We start from the raw sequence: 10,326 nt of genomic DNA on the forward strand, positions 1-10,326 counted from the left end.
AAGCCCCCTGCACCGGTGCCCCATTTGCAGCATCACCTCCCTCCCAGCTGGGGAAGCTGCTATGGATACAGGAGCACCAGAGCCAAGCCCAGCATGGAGCCACCGCAGGCTTTTAGAGATCAGCAGACTTCTCATGTGCATCCGGACACGTTGTGAGCTTCCCAAGTACCCAGTTTAAGCAAGTAGCTTGTAAAGTTTCTCTGTCCAGTGCAGCCATTCGTTAGCTCCTTCAGGCTGTGCCTCAGTATCATAAATAACAGGAGGTGCTACTGGCACGCCAGAGGAGAGATGAGTGAAGCAGCAGAAACAAGCAGAGAGAAACGCAGTGTTCCCAGCCCAGACACCTCCTCTGGGGTCCCTCATTGTATGCCAGGCATAGGCATGAGCCAGGGACCCCAGGCCTGGCCTTGAAATGAGATTTGCCTATTGCCATAACAACGGGCTGGTGCTGACACAATAAAGACAAGCTTTGGGTATTCCTCCCCACCACCGCCACCCTCCACCCCCCTGCCTTATTATTATTTCTTTATTTTCTCTCCTTTTTTTCTTCTTTTCCTTGTGTCCCTTTCTACAAAGAGCCCCTCATTTCTCTGAAACAAATTGCCCACAGCTTGCTTTCCCATACATCACAGAGTGAGGACCAGGCCTTATCAACGTTGCTCTGCTTTTCCCATCTATTACCCGGTTTGTTTGCACTTTTATCCCATCGTCCTTGCACAAGGGAGAAAACATCCATCATCTGTACATCTGCCAGCTGTCACGGGGCTGTCAGCACGGTGACAGCCAACATGACAAAACTGCTGTAACGTTGCACCAGCTCTGGGGCTCCAAGTTGAGATTAAACAGCACAGCAGGAGAAATAAAAGAAAAAAGAAAAAGGGGAAAAAAGAATCAAATTTATCTACATAGAGAAAAAAATCAGTGAGAACTGCTCTTTGTGCAAATGGGAGAGGGAGAGAGGAGAAAGCAGAAAGCTTCAAAGAGTGCGGTGAGGAGGCAGTGGCACGGGTTTGTTTTCAAGGAGGAGGTGTTAGAGAGACTGAGATATGCGTTTGTTCTCGGGCTCAGTGAACATTCCTGGTGTGAACGGGGTGCTCAGATCTGCAGGGGAGCCCCGCAGCCATCAGACAGCACAGGCTGGGGCATGACCCCACACCCACCAGCTACTGCAGCAGGTTTAGGGCTTCTTCCCGTTGCTTCCTGTTCTGTCCCAGGTGCTGCCGGTAGAGCTCAAACCCCTCTTTCACAGATGTTTCTAGCTTGCAAACATCCATCAGCTCAGCACAACAGCCTGAGCCAAATGTCATTACTATCGTCCAGTCATGCCCTGGTTTTCAACAGGCACACCTGAGGAGATAGAGACATGCTGGGCACATCTACTCACTCACTTGTCGCTTGACTGTACCTTGTTGTCCTCTCTGCTTTTCTTCACAACTATTCACATTACGAAGTGCGTCACCCCTAACATCTGCCTGGCTGCTATTAGATTAGAAACCAGTTATAAATCCTCAGGATGGAAGATGCTCTCATGTTGGAGTCAGGAGGAAAATCACCAACCACGTGGGCAGGGGGCTATCCTCAGGTTGCTAAAGAGTTCTCCTGAAACACCCAAACAGAGACACAAGGCAGCACTGCCCTGTTCTGAACAACCAAAATGCATGGTGGAGCCTAAAATCAGGACTGCACACAGTCAAAGTCAGTTTGGTTTCAAACCTGCATGTCTTTCTCTTCAAGTAATATAAAAATAGAACTGGAAAAGTAGCTCCACATTTTTTTTTACTGATATATTCAGAATGCACAGTCTGAAGGTCATAGGCTGGGAATATAAACCTAACAAACAGCAGTTTTTACCTTGTACTTACTTTTCAGAAACCATTTACTCAGGGACTTGCCTTTACTGACAGAATTTCTTCAGGGCCTCAACCCATTCTTGATTTTTAGCCAACAAGCACAAGTTACTGTTACAGCCTCCCAAAACCACAGCATGTAAACCCAGCCCTGCTCTGGAGCACCATTGCATTCCCTCTGCAAGGTTTTTTTTTGACCAAAAATTAGAGGTCAACCTGGGCTTCTCTGAATGGGAAAGGGGTGTCCAGATTAAAATGAGGGAAGGAATCTTTAAGCTCATGAGCATCACAGGCAGGAATGGGCAGTGATAACTCACAGCTTCTTGTGAAGCAAAAAGTAGGGCATCAGATGAAAAAAGAGCAAAGCAAAGAGTTTAAGGGTAGAACAAATGAGACTTTCTGTTTCTGTCACACCACATATTACAGAGTGGGTCATTCCCACATTATACTGTGGAAGTCGTAAGCGTACATATGTTCAACTCAATAAATTCACAGAGGAAGAATCCACTGAGGGCCATTAACAAATGTGTTCCCTGTGGCTCATAAGTTCCTACATAATAGATTGCTGGAAGGATATACCAAGAAAAATATGATATGCAATACATTTATAGGGTTCCACTTCTGGTCGTAGTGGACCACAGGTCTGAGAGAGAGCAGCCATGTTTATATTATTGTTTAAATTTCTTATTTCTATTACCTTTAAAAAAATAAATCTTAGAAACAAGAGCGATTAAAAAAACTGTTTCATCCAATTCCCAGAACAAATACTTAACATCAGGACCTTCAGAGTGTTTAACAATAATTAAAGGCAAATTAAAAGGGAAAAGTAAAAGGAGCACTTCTTTCGAGACTGCAAAGCTCACATCAGAACTGAGATGAGGGCTCGTCCATCTGCACCTCTCAGATTTCCAGTTAGAAAAGTCTTTGTTTGATGTTTCCACCTAAGCAAGACCATCTCACCTACTTTTACTTTCTTATATACACAAAGTGCATCAAGCAATCTATCAAGAGCAAAGACCTTACTTGGAAAACTCTTAAATCATCAGCTTTTATCATGCCATAACTCAACTTTGATTTATTTTTGGAAACCATAACCTGCTGCTCCTCAGAAAGCCAAAGCCAAGTAGCTTGTTTGGTAAGGACAGAGATGTCAGGTAGAGGCTGGGCCACGGCAACTTCCCTAGGTCCCTACCTGCTATCCTAGGCCCTGGGGGTTCCTAGCAAGCTGCCTGTGTGCGGGGCAGCTCTGCAGGTCCCTGCCTCCCTTCGCTGCCTGAAATCCTGTGCACCTGGCAAAACCTTCTGAAGAAAACCCAGTCCAGGTGGATTAGATTAGCAAAGGTTACAGGTAAGAGGGGAGAACTTGAGTGATCCCTTTGACCAGGTGCCACCACTTCTTCAGCATCATGAGGACCAAATTCAGCCAAGCACTGTATGCATTCAGGCTGGAATTAGGGATTTCTGCCAGGTTTCCACTAGTTTGGGACTACAAATAGCTGCAATTTAGCAAGTCGGTGCCTGACACAGTGGCTCTGTAGGAAATAAGGATTGTTATGGTTAAGAAAGCATGGAAAAGCTTGTGTGTTCCTTTTCCCAACTACTTTAGTGTTTCTGCTAAATAAAAATCCATTTTTATTCTTAAGGGAGCTGAGCACAGAGATGTTGTTTTACGTCCTACTTTTGCCAGTGATGATGTATGTCCCTTTTACAAACTTATCTCTGGGTTTTTGCTCAGTTTATAAGCTAGGAGCAATCTTTCTTTCCTAAAGCTTCCTTCTCTCACAGTCTGGAGGAACCTTGAGATTTCCTGCCAGTGATTTAAAGGGCTATAATACTCGCAGGCTAGATTTGTTTTAGTGTCCATAAAACTCAAAAATTTCATAAAACAATTGGTGAAAATAAAATTACCAAAAAATGATGTACTGCCAGCAGACTGTATAATAGTTACGGGGGAAATGGAGAATATGATTCACTGGGGTATAAAAATGACAATGTATTTATTGCAGCGCAGTGACAAGAAACTAATTTGTCCCTTTTACTTTTCAGACAGGGTTTGAATTCTGATTTTTCTCCTTTGCCTGGTCTGTGGCAGGGCAGTGATGTGCACTCTGCAGTTTGTGGCTGCAGGGACAGCTGTGGCCACAGTGCCAGTTATCCTGTCAATGCAAGAAGAAGTAGCAATAATCGCTGCTCTCCATAGAGCTAAATACCTGCAAAAGATGCAGAAATATTAACTACAAGCAGATACCTTTGTCTAAAACAAGTAGGCATTCAAATATTAATTTGGAAATATGCCTATTTGGGTGGGTGAAGAAGACCTAACTCTCCCAAACCTACCTTCTTTCCTTCTTGAGGTCAAACCGTGCATTTCCAGGACACAGGTATTTTCATCTTTGGGCTTCTGCAGAAGGTCACAGGAAAACAAACCACCCTTCTAAGAAAGCAAATGTGCGGGGTAAAGACACAAGCAGCAAGTGAGGGAACTGGCTTGAGGACACGTGGCTTTTGCTCACCTCCAAGCATGCAATATTTTGCTCGTTCCCACCCTTCATCCATCAGACAGTCTGACCCTTTTTTGCTCCAGCTGCACTTTAGCATGGGGAGCTGGAAAACAGAGCTAAAACACAATTCAGAATTAGATGCTGAAAGGGGGGGCGTTGGGTAGTGGTATTCCCTGTCAAAGAAAGTTATGCTGCTGAAACTGTTGCAAGCTCTAAAGCAATGAAAAGGTGCATCTGGTATTTCCAAATGTTTTTAGTTTTTTCTTTTTTGGGGGTAGAAGAATAAGCACCCAACAATATTCAAACACTACTATGTAAAATTCAATACCAGGGTATCTTTCTTGCTCAGCTTGTGCTGTGCAGTGTGAATAAACTCGAAAGATCAGGTCCTGGAAAACAGAGAAGTGTCCTCAAACCTTGGACAGCAGAGAGATGTTCTCCCCACTCACAGCAGAGGTTATTTACGTCTAAATACCTATTTCCTATTGACCATGGAGGTGAAGGCAATAGTTCTGGTCCATGTCCCCTTGACACATTAGCTCTAAATCATAAAATGCTTCTACTGGCAGTCCCTGCTCTGGAAACCCCAAAACCAGAACAGGACTGATTCCAGGACTGTATAAACTGGGGTTTACGAGGTAAGTGAAGCAGCTAAACACATTGCCTGGGTCATTGTCCTAAAATGCACCATAAGAATACTCTAAATTCTCTGTGTTTTGGGGATGGAATGAAAAGCCTGCTTTTTTCCCAGCTTGCACAGGTCTTTGAAGTCGATAAGTTTCTGTGGATTATAAAACCCCAGAACTGGAGTTCAGCACAATTCTAATCTTTTGTTTCATTCTGTGCTAGTAAATGTATTTATTTTTATGAGCCTCCTTACTCTCCTCAGTCCTCAAAAATAAAGGACACATCCTGCCATTTGCTCCTGGCCCATAATACCATACATTCTCCTGAGCCCCACCAGAGCCTGCTGAGAGCTCTTGCTGTAAGGGGCACTGGACCAGCTGGACATGGGCTGATGGTCTGGGGATAACTCTGAATGTGGGATCATAACCTAAGGAAATACAGCAACTGACTTACAGCAGCACTGCCTTTGGAAAGGGTCCCCACACCAGTCTGTATCATAGAACTGTAGAATCCCAGCCTGGTTTGGGTTGGGAGGGACCTTGAAGCTCAACCAGCCCCAACCCCTGCCACGGGCAGGGACCCCTTCCACCAGAGCAGCTTGCTCCAAGCCCCTGTGTCCAACCTGGCCTTGAACACTGCCAGGGATGGGGCAGCCACAGCTTCTCTGGGCACCCTGTGCCAGCGCCTCAGCACCCTCACAGGGAAGAGCTTCTGCCTAAGAGCTCAGCTCAGTCTCCCCTCTGGCAGGTTCAAGCCATTCCCCTTGGCCTGTCCCTACATCCCTTGTCTCAAGCCCCTCTCCAGCTTTCCTGCAGCCCCTTCAGGCACTGGAGCTGCTCTAAGGTCTCCCCTTGAGGAGCCTTCTCTTGTCCAGGCTGACCCAGCCCAGCTCTCTCAGCCTATATACACATTATTCTGCAACTTCAGGCAGCATTGCATGTTTTTTTAATACTATTCTAATTTCCATTTCAAAACACTGAGGACAGGGAAAGGAGTGCATTTGCTGGAACCTCATCAAGAAAGCTGGTGCCCTGCACCCACTCACCTTGTCTTCTAAGATGTGTGATTTTGGCTCAGGTTGGTAATTTCAACATTGCCATGAGCAGCAGAGCATTGCAGCAAACTCCACTGAGGTCAGCCTGGCAGAAAGAGATATATCAGTCATTCTGGCTTAAGGAAATACATTGTGGTGTGCAAAGGTTTAGATTACTTACAACAAGAACCGGGTGTTTGACATTGCAAACCAGCTTCTACCACTCTGCTTGTTCAGTCTCAGCAGTTAAGGGCTCCACACATGCTTTCTTCCTCACTATTTCTCTTTAAGTGAGAGATTCCGAATTTTCCTGTTAGAAAATTGCTTATCAGGCATGTTTATTCCATTATTGTCCTTGAGATTTTATTCATTTATCTGCTAATTTTGATTCAGTTTCCCACCATAGTCCTATGAGAGAAAAAGTTAATTCAGCCTCCTTCCTAGCCTGCAACCCGATCAGAGAGCAGTTTGCATTTAACATGGGTTGCTACTGTCAAAAGTAAGTTACCTGTTCCTATCTCATATATGCTCTTCACAGTGTTATTTTGAAGAACTATTTCGAAGGAGCTATTTCAAAGACATGACAGAAAATAGATGCAGCGTGTGGTGGGTGGCTGCATTCTGCACAGGGGGATGTGATGATGAAGTTCTCTCCCCATGCTCCCACACTTGGCTGTCCTTTTTCCTCTTCCCCTATCCAAGAAGTTCCTTTCCGAAGGCTATTGTATTTGTACTGTTAATGTCACCACCTGAGTTCCCCAACCTGCTTACAAGAGCTCCTAGATCAGAAATTTATTATTCAAATGCCAAGAGTCTTGTTATCACTAATGAACTTTGAGAAGCAGAAGAACTCACACACAATGGTCTGGGTTTATTTAATCACCGGCATCTTTTAACTACTGAAAAATGTTACCTCTTTAAATCATGTAGCCCCAGATATGCTTAAAGCCTGGTAACTCTGCTGACAGATGTAGTGATCCTTCCCCAGTACAGCAAATGACCTTCAGATACTAAACAAGATCCATTTTCTTGGACTTCGCCTGCAATTGCTTTTGTGTCCAGAAATCTGAGTTATCCCAGCCTAAAGAAAGGAAATCTGTGAATTTTTACACTGGAGATGAATTTCCTAAACCACCAGGAGTACACACATACATGTGGGCATCGAGATAACCATCACCTGCTAGAACCTCATTTTGCTACAAAAGTAAACCACAGATTTTGATCAGTATCATTTACGACAGACAAACTATGGCATTAACGCAACCTCTTTTCCTGCTACTCCACAGATCGCAACTCCACAACAGATGTAGCAACTTTGCAGTTAAACCGGTAAGTGACACACCAGTTGTGTCACATAATAAACATCAGCTTTGGTCAAAAATTGTGAACTTAATACTTGAATTCACACATGCAGACTCCTAGCTTGGGAGGTGGAAAACTGCTGCTCACAACTTTCAACTTTACAGAGAAAAAAAAGCTTTCATACCAGCAGGATTTTGTAGTCCAAATTTTCATGGGAAATACTTGACAAAAAGGCGTGAACACAGCTGAAAAAAATTCACTTAAGATGTTACAGACTTCCTTCAGATTGCACACGTGTTGCAGAGCTCTGCCGGGCTGTGCACCAAAAACACAGCCCCAGAGATCCTTCTTATTCACTCTGCAATCTTGTTTTAGTACCTCTGGCCCATCCCACGCAGGCTGAAGTTTCCAACAGGGATCTGCAGTAACACAAGTGATGTCCACCGCAAAACTCTCCCCTTCCATTTACGTGGTCAGGCAAGGCCAGTCGCTGTCAGAGATGACAAGTGGTGTGACGTGTCCCATTTCAGCAATACCTCACCAACTCAGCCTGTTTCTCTCTTCAGAAATCAAAACCTTCACTTTAGAGGTCAAAATCTGTTTTCAACATATCTTTTCAAACAGGAGACTCTAATGTACAGGCAGCTCAGGCTCCTGAAGTGGCCCAAGAGCAGAGGTGATGCTCGCAGGCATAGGGAACAGGAATGCCGGCACTGCAGCTTTCCCAGGGGGTGAAAGAGGACAGTGGCATTTCTGTGAACATAAAAAGTTCACAGAGATGTTTCTGTGAACAGTTAATTGCACCAATTCCATTTTTTTCACAAATATATACACTCCAGCAGGCTGCGGACGCACAGCAAAACTTCAGCTAGCTCAGATGGGCTGTCCAAGTGTAACACGTTGGCTTAACTAAAAATATAGAGAAATATAAATAAATTTATATGATTTTCACTATTAAAAAACAAAACAAAACAAAACAAGAGACAATTAAGACTTTTTAGATATTGACAGTTATTTTCTCCCCTTTTTTGACTGATAAACCACCACCATCAGCCAAACCACTCAGTGTCACATCACCTCTTGCCCATCCTTTTAGAGCCTGAAGTGTATTTCTTTGATTTCAGTTGCAGAAATCCCTACAGGCACTTCCAGCTTTTCAAACTGGAAATAAATTCACCATGAAAAGCTATTTCCACAGCCCAGCATTCTGCCTTTTTGGCTTGCATTGGATTTGCTGCAAGTGAAGCAACACAGGAGGAGAGCAGATTCAAATATTTTTGTTGTAATTGATGGTAACTGCTTGTCAATCCTTACTTAAACCTAAGCTTCCAAATGATAAAATTACAACTGAACATCTCCAAACAGGTAGATTTAGATAGAGAGACACGTATTATAAGATATCCACCCCTCAAAGAAAAGCACATGTAGCTAAAACAATAACAGGGGTTATGGTATTTTAACTGAAGTTTTTATTTGCTTTCTAGTTCCTGAGTCTTTACAGTGGAGCCAGATCACATTTTAAAGCCATTCTTTCAAACCACAATTACTAAAAATGCTTTAAAACAATAGCCAAGATTCTCCTGCAGTCATTTGCCTCTAGGAGCTGAAACTATAAACACAAGACTGAATATCTTAAGACTCAGTAAAAGCACAAGAGCAGGCAGCACTGTCTCTGTTTCCAAGCCTTAAAACATACTAAAAGCTTTGGTCACTAGAGGGTATAAACCAAACACTGAAGGATCTGTGACTAGAGATCCTGTTATGCAAATTGATTTGCCCAGCTCTAACTTTATAGAGAAAGCTCAAAGAAAAAGAATATCCCATGTAAAAGGTTATTGATCAATTCACCCAGGGCAAGTAACACTAGCATCAGTGGCAGAGGCAGACGTGATACCAGCAGCTGTGTGTGACTCAGTGCGAGCTCCAGCACTTTGGCTTGGCTTGGTGGATGCAAGATCCAGGCTGATCCCTTGTTGGACTTCACTGGCCAACCCTAAGAAATCTGTCTGGTTTTCTTCTAACTCCTTGACTTCTCTTGGAATACGAAAATGGAGGGAGACAGAAAAAGGAAAATTTAGAACACGATGGGTATCTGAGAAGGGTTTAAAAGCTTCGGTTAAATACAGTGGGAGTAGGGAGACTCGGGTTTTACCATCAGTTTTATATCTGCGTAACTTTCTATAGCTGCAGATGACCCAGGTGCTGCCATGTGCCTCACTGCACCTCTCACCACAGGTGTGTTGCTGGTGACCTCTGGCCAGCCCTGCTCTGTGCCTTCATCTCCTCGCCTCTCTCTAGTTGATCATTTATCCAGTGCCAGGCTAAAATGAAATCTTGGTGTCACTTTAGTGTAAGAGCAAAGCAGGGGGTGGCAGGGATTGGAACACATCTAACAAAGTGGATTTCCCCATCTGCACATGCTATAGGACTAACCCCCGAATCCTGACATGAATGACAACTGCCCCTGTGCACCACTTCCCACCACAATCAGGGATGCAGGGATGCACCAGGAGGCAGACGTGTGCAGGGGCCAGTCCCATTCCACCACCTCAGAACCAGAATACAAGGATGCAGGAGAGGGACTCTTCATCAGGGGCTGTAGCGGTAGGACAAGGGGTGATGGGTTCAAACTGAAACAGGGGAAGTTCAGGTTGGGTTTAAGTAAGAAGTTCTTTACTGTGCAGGTGGTGAGGTGCTGGTACAGGTTGTCCAAAGAAGTGGTAAATGCTCTGTTCCTGGCAGTGCTCAAGGCCAGGTTGGATGGGGCTTGGAGCAAGCTGCTCTAGTGGAAGGGGTCCCTGCCTGTGACAGGGGTTGGAACTGGAGGAGCTTTAAGGTCCCTTCCAACACAAACCATTCCATGGTTCTAGGAAAACAGAGGATGGTGGAGCATGGGGCAGGGTAGCCTGGGCAGGGTGCTGGCACTGAGGTGACATCCACCTCCTGCAGCTGCGAAAGTGGGAGAAGGATTCTGGCCAGGAACTCCACAAGTCTTTGAAGTGAGGTAGATGAAGGA

This window comes from Pezoporus wallicus, unplaced genomic scaffold (assembly GCF_028554395.1).
Source record: "Pezoporus wallicus isolate ANWC-B61680 ecotype Strahan unplaced genomic scaffold, APGP_CSIRO_Pwel_v1 contig_6631, whole genome shotgun sequence".
In the NCBI taxonomy this organism is placed as follows: domain Eukaryota; kingdom Metazoa; phylum Chordata; class Aves; order Psittaciformes; family Psittacidae; genus Pezoporus; species Pezoporus wallicus.